Source organism: Malus domestica, chromosome 11 (genome assembly GCF_042453785.1).
Source record: "Malus domestica chromosome 11, GDT2T_hap1".
In the NCBI taxonomy this organism is placed as follows: Eukaryota; Viridiplantae; Streptophyta; class Magnoliopsida; order Rosales; family Rosaceae; genus Malus; species Malus domestica.
In genome coordinates this window covers 15,465,213-15,471,000 of record NC_091671.1, presented here as the reverse complement: position 1 = coordinate 15,471,000, position 5,788 = coordinate 15,465,213, and the positions used below count along the sequence as shown (strand labels likewise).

The following is a 5,788-nucleotide window of genomic DNA, read 5'->3' as shown; positions in this document are numbered from 1 at the left end:
TTCCGTTGTTTATGCCCGTTGATTCTTCTTTGATTAGCTTACAGAAATTACAGTTAAGCGTTACGTTTGTGTGCTACAACAGCTCCCTTAGTAATCTACTCATATCATTTATCATGCATGACATTTTCCAATGAACATGTAGGCATTGGACTTTACATGTTTCATTTATTAATATATAAACGAACAATGTGATATTATAGACAGCTACCTTATCTTCTTCCCAACACAAACAAAAACTAGCTTATCTTGGTACATTACTTAAGACCCACTTTTATTTTGTTGATTTCTGTGGTCCAAATTTTGCATATAGCAGTTGTTATGATGCAAATGTAAAACCATGTTAATTAACCCATAAACTTGAATTCAAAAAGTAAATATAAAAAGTTAAAAAGTTTAGAGAATATAACTGCAGTGGTGTACTAAAAGATGTTGAACAAAAGTGATTATATTTTCTGATCATGCAGCCCTTCGATATTTCTTAACCAAGAAGGATGCAAAGCCCAGACTTCTAAGATGGATTCTACTAATGCAAGAGTTCGATCTTGATATTATAGATAAAAAAAAGGGTTGAAAATGTTATGGTGGATCATTTTTCCAGATTGGTACATGGCAGGGATGCTGTTCTTATCAATGAATCATTCCCAGATGAGCAACTATTTTCCGTTGTAGAAATCCCATACTTGGCAAAGCAGTTTCTGTCGCTGGAATGGTCAAAACAACAAAGGAAGCGGTTTCTATTAACTGTGAAGCAATACTATTGGGATGATCCCTATTTATTCAAGCATTGTTCGGATCAGATCATAAGAAGGTGTGTGTCTCACTCTGAAGTTCATAGCATTCTCACTTTTTGTCATTCTCATGCTTGTGGAGGTCACTTTGGTGCAAAGAAGACATTGTTAAAGGTATTACAAAGTGGATTCTATTGGCCTATGTTATTTAAGGATGCATATGCTTTTTTCATTGCTTGTGATAGGTGCCAAAGAATGGGGAATATTTCTTCGAGGACACAGATGCCATTAACCAACATTTTGGAATTTGAATTGTTTGATGTGTGGGGAATCGATTTCATGGGCCCGTTCCCTATGTCGAATGGATATTTGTACATCATTGTGGCAATAGATTATGTCTCTAAATAGGTGGAAGCAATGCCTACAAAAACTAACGATCATAGGGTTGTGTTAAACTTTTTGAAAGAGAACATCTTTACTTGATTTGGCACACCTAGAACGATCATTAGTGATGGTGCTTCTCACTTCATCAACAAGCCGTTTGAAGCTTTCATGAAGAAGTATAACATTACTCATAAAGTTGCTACTCCATACCATCCTCAAACAAGCGGACAAGTTGAAGTTTCAAATAAAGAAATAAAGCATATTCTCGAGAAGACAGTGAGTCAAAACCGCAAAGATTGGGCCAGTAAATTAAGTGATGTATGTTGGGCATATAGGACAACTTTTAAAACTCCCTTAGACATGCCTCCTTCTTGGCTTGTCTTCGGGAAAGCATGTCATCTTCCAGTGGAACTGGAACATCGAGTATTCTGGGCATTAAAGAAGTTGAATTCCGACATCAACCAAGCAAGGACTTTGCGAAAGGTTCAATTAAAAGAATTGGATGAATTGAGGAATGATAACACGTCCCAATCCCGATGTCTGAATAACAGCGGGATGGCCACATGCTGGTCGACACTCAAGGGTGACATTAGCCATTTAATGAATGCATATGCCAAGAACATGAGAAACATGCATATAAATTTCACGCGAACTACGCAATGTAATATTCAGATACAAACCTTACCAAAATTAAGTAATAATATTCAGCCGTTAATAAAATGATAGTGATAATGCATGACATGTTCAGAGCATACATCTAATTCATAATATAAGCGGAAGGTATAACAGAAAGTGTTATTACAAGAAATGTCAACAACATAGAGGATGACACAGAATCACTGGTAAGGGAATGCCTCGTTCCTAGATCCTGAGGGGGCGCAAAACAAAACATGAGTAGACCAAGTTGATATCTAAGTAATACTAAAACAGTTAACTTCAACGTACTAACCCCCAAAGTTTATGAAAACCCGGTAACATAATATGTAATAGGTTTTCCAAAAACCCTAGCATGCCTTAAAACTTCAAAAAACATATATCATATATAGTGTGCTAAGCAGTGGTATCATAATCTCCCGAAGGCAGTATCATTCACCCGTAGGCCCTACATAACCTGACCGAAGCCAATTAATGATTTCATTTGCACGTAGGTAGGACTATATCTTCATTCGCCTGTAGGTAGGATCATTCGCCCGTAGGCAGTATCATTTGCCCGTAGGTAGATTGTATGAGTAACCACTAAATAAGCACAAAAATTATTGAACATAATATTTCCAGAATATAAGTATATATATCTCAACGGAGCTCAGCTCAAACATCAGATTTTAAATCATGTTCATAGTATATAATCATCATATATACCACAAAGAAAGTCAAGTTGATAAAGCGTGATAATTCATAAAGCGTGAAACCAATTTACTTATAAACGTTTCATAAAACGCAACCATTAAATCATTTTTTTCATGTATGCATTTCTAATAGTAAAATCATGCATTTTGGAAAAGATCCACTCACAGATACTCCGTAGTCGAAGAACCGTGCGAAATAGGAAGAACGGAAACACCACTAACAAACGCACCTAAACACATAAGGGTCCATTTAATAAAACTCTACTATAACGATTGAATTTCATAAAACAAACGTCATAAACAAATTCAAGACATTGAAAAACATAAAGGGAGACCTCGGGTACCCCCACGCACTGCCGCCCTCACGTGATGCCACAGGGCGGCAGCCTGGACGGCCACGCGTCAATTTGGGTCACCGGAAAGTTGGCCGAAAAAGTCATCGGCACCACCGTAGAAGGCAGCTAAGCACATTATCTTGGATGGAGGCGCGTATGCTCCACACACCGGCCAAAGCAGGCACCTATAAGCAGGCTTACGTGCCGACTAGGTTCAAGGTTGGGCTAGTTCAGTTCTGGGTTTTTTGGGCTTGGTTTTGGTTTGGGTTTGGTGGCCTGGCCCAAGGGAATCTGGGTTGGGTTGCAAAGGTTTATGGGCTGGGCCTATTGAGCAGAAGGCTTGGGTTGCAGAAATGAGTTTGCACTTGGTAGCCCGACGCAAAGGTTTGGATCGATTTCTGGGATGGGTTTGGATCCGAGTTTGAGGGTTTGGGTCGGGTCGACCCGGTTTCAGGCCAAGGGTTGTCCGGTTTCAGGGTAACGTTTCAAACGCTCATAACTTCTCCGGTACTCAACCAAATCAAGTGATTCAAAAATGAAAGTTGTAGTACTCAACGAGATGAAGAGAATGGTACCTTGCACGACAATTAACTTGCCATGGTTTGGCTGGAAAACGCCTCAAAAGTTGCAGTGCTTGCCGAAAAACTAAACAAAGCTACTCTGAGCTATTTTCTTTGATTAACATGTATGTACAACTTAAAACAAGCTTTGATCTAACCTTAAAACACATCCCAAGAGTTTCTAGAAACTTACCTACGTCAGGAAATTTACAAAGTACGTCGAAGATCGTCAGGGGAGTATGCACCGTGACTATCACGGTGGAGTACCAACTTGGCCTAGGATTTTCAAGGTCTCAACTCTAGGTGGTGGTGGTGATTGTTGTGTGTTTGATTTTCAGAGAGGGGAGGGAGTTCTTGCAAAGAGCATTCGGGGGAGAGGGGAGAGAGTTTGAGAAAAATAGAGAATGTGATGGGGAGAGAGAGAGAGAGAGTTAATAAAGAAAAGAAAATCCATGAAGTGAGAGGGGGGGGGAATCCGAATAGGGTGAAAGGGTAAGGGGACAAGAATCCCAAGTGGGTCCCCTTGTTTCGTAATTTAAGAATGTAAAATACAAACTGCAAAATATTTGAAAACGATCAACGGTTCAAATGTAGAATCTTCGTTATACATCCGAATTTGAATCCGTTCGCATCTACATTCGTGATGATAAGTACATTAAGAATAATTTAATAAAATTAAAACTACACGTTTCGACGAGACAGTCAAACAAAGTCAACTCAAGGGCAAAATGGTAATTTCATAAGTCCGTTACTATGAAAATACACCAAATCTGGGACGGGGTTTCACAAATGAAGCTTATGAGAATGCTAACATTTATAAAGAAAAGGCAAAGATTGCTCATGACAAGGCTTTAATTCCCAAACATTTTGAGCCACATCAAAAGGTGTTATTGTTCAACTCAAGGCTTTGATTGTTTCCCGGGAAGCTGCGTTCTAGATGGTCTGGCCCTTTTCTAGTTGTTCAAGTATTTCCACATAGAGCAGTAGAAATTCAAGACATAAAAACTGGTTCCATATTCAAAGTGAATGGGCATCATCTTAAACCATATTTAGAGAATCTAGAAACTTTGTCAAAGACCAAAACTATTGAGGTAGCATACCTTAATGATCCTCCATTCATTTAAAGGTCGCTGAGTCTGGCTGAAGACTTTAAATTTAGCACTTCTTAGGAGGCAACCCAAGCATTTGATGCATGAAGATGGAGCTGGTGTGTGCGGCAAGTCTCGTTTCAGCGATCACTTAGCCAGGGGAGTTCTAAAACTACTCTTTATGTTTCATATTATTTTTATTCAATTCTACTTTTCCTTACTTGTTTAACTCATTGCATGCCTTGTATTTCACTTCACATTGAGGACAACGTGATATTCAAGTTTGGGAGAGGGATCTCATTTTGATAGTTTTCTAGTTAGTTAGTTAGGTTTTTTTTTTTTTTTTTTGTCAGTAAACGTAGGCTCTCTATTTTATTAAATTCTGGAACAATCTGTTGCCGTTTCTGAGTTTTGGTCTGCGTTCCGTTCTTTAATTTTTCATTCTGAATCCAACCATTTAAAGAACGTTGAATTCTGCCAACTAGTTTGCAAGATATATGTAAAAAACAGAACAGAGGTCAGAAATTGGTTATTACTAACATGAAGTCTTCGTTTTCAAGTCTTAAATTTTAGTTTTTGTTAGTTGTTCTATTGTGTCATTAGTGTCTAAAAAAAATTCATAAAAACAGAAAAATAAAAAAATAAAAAATATTTTTTCTCTTCTCTCAGTCGTGTTGGCTAGTCCTTTCCAAATTCAATGATAATAACTTGGTTGCTACTTAAATATGGTTCTAAGAAATCGATAAGCATTGTTTGTGTTCTTTGTTTGATTCTTGGGTTAGCTATGCTTTATATGATCACTCTTTACACCCTTTTCATGTACATAGCCAATGTTAATGCAATTGTTGCTTGCTTAGAGAATTATATGCGGATTAAGTAATCATAAAGATCTCAACGAACACTAGAACTTGCTTCAATATCTCTCGAGGTGAAATCCTAAGTCATGTAACATTGGGGAGACGATTTTGGCCATTTTTGGACCGTTTGATCCTTTCTATACCCATCCTTTTGTGTTATCCCTAGTTAGCCATTTGAAGCCAAACACATAGCTTTTTCTTCCATCACCACATTAAACCCTACCAATTGAACATGTATTAGCCATACCTTATAGCTTGAGATAATACCAAGATGATAAAAGAGATCAAGCCCGAGTTCTACATTTAAGAAGAGGCGTGTACCAAGGTACCATGTGTCATATTACTACTCAACTTAAAAAAAAACAAAACAAAACAAAACAAAAAAACAAAAACAAAAAAAAACAAAACAAAATGAAAAGTTTGAAATTGTTCCATTCCTACAAAATGAGTCCTGGACGCCAAGACTCATATTTCAAAAGAGGCTCGACCA

The 5,788-nt window shown here is 37.7% G+C and overlaps 1 long non-coding RNA gene across 1 annotated transcript; it reads left to right on the top strand.

Moving 5' to 3' along the window:
* The first annotated feature begins 464 nt into the window (after positions 1 to 464).
* LOC139189242 (uncharacterized) lies at positions 465 to 1,133 on the top strand. Its single transcript, XR_011572964.1, has 2 exons — positions 465 to 808; positions 974 to 1,133. It is a non-coding gene; the product is annotated as an uncharacterized lncRNA (long non-coding RNA).
* Positions 1,134 to 5,788: the final 4,655 nt, after the last annotated feature.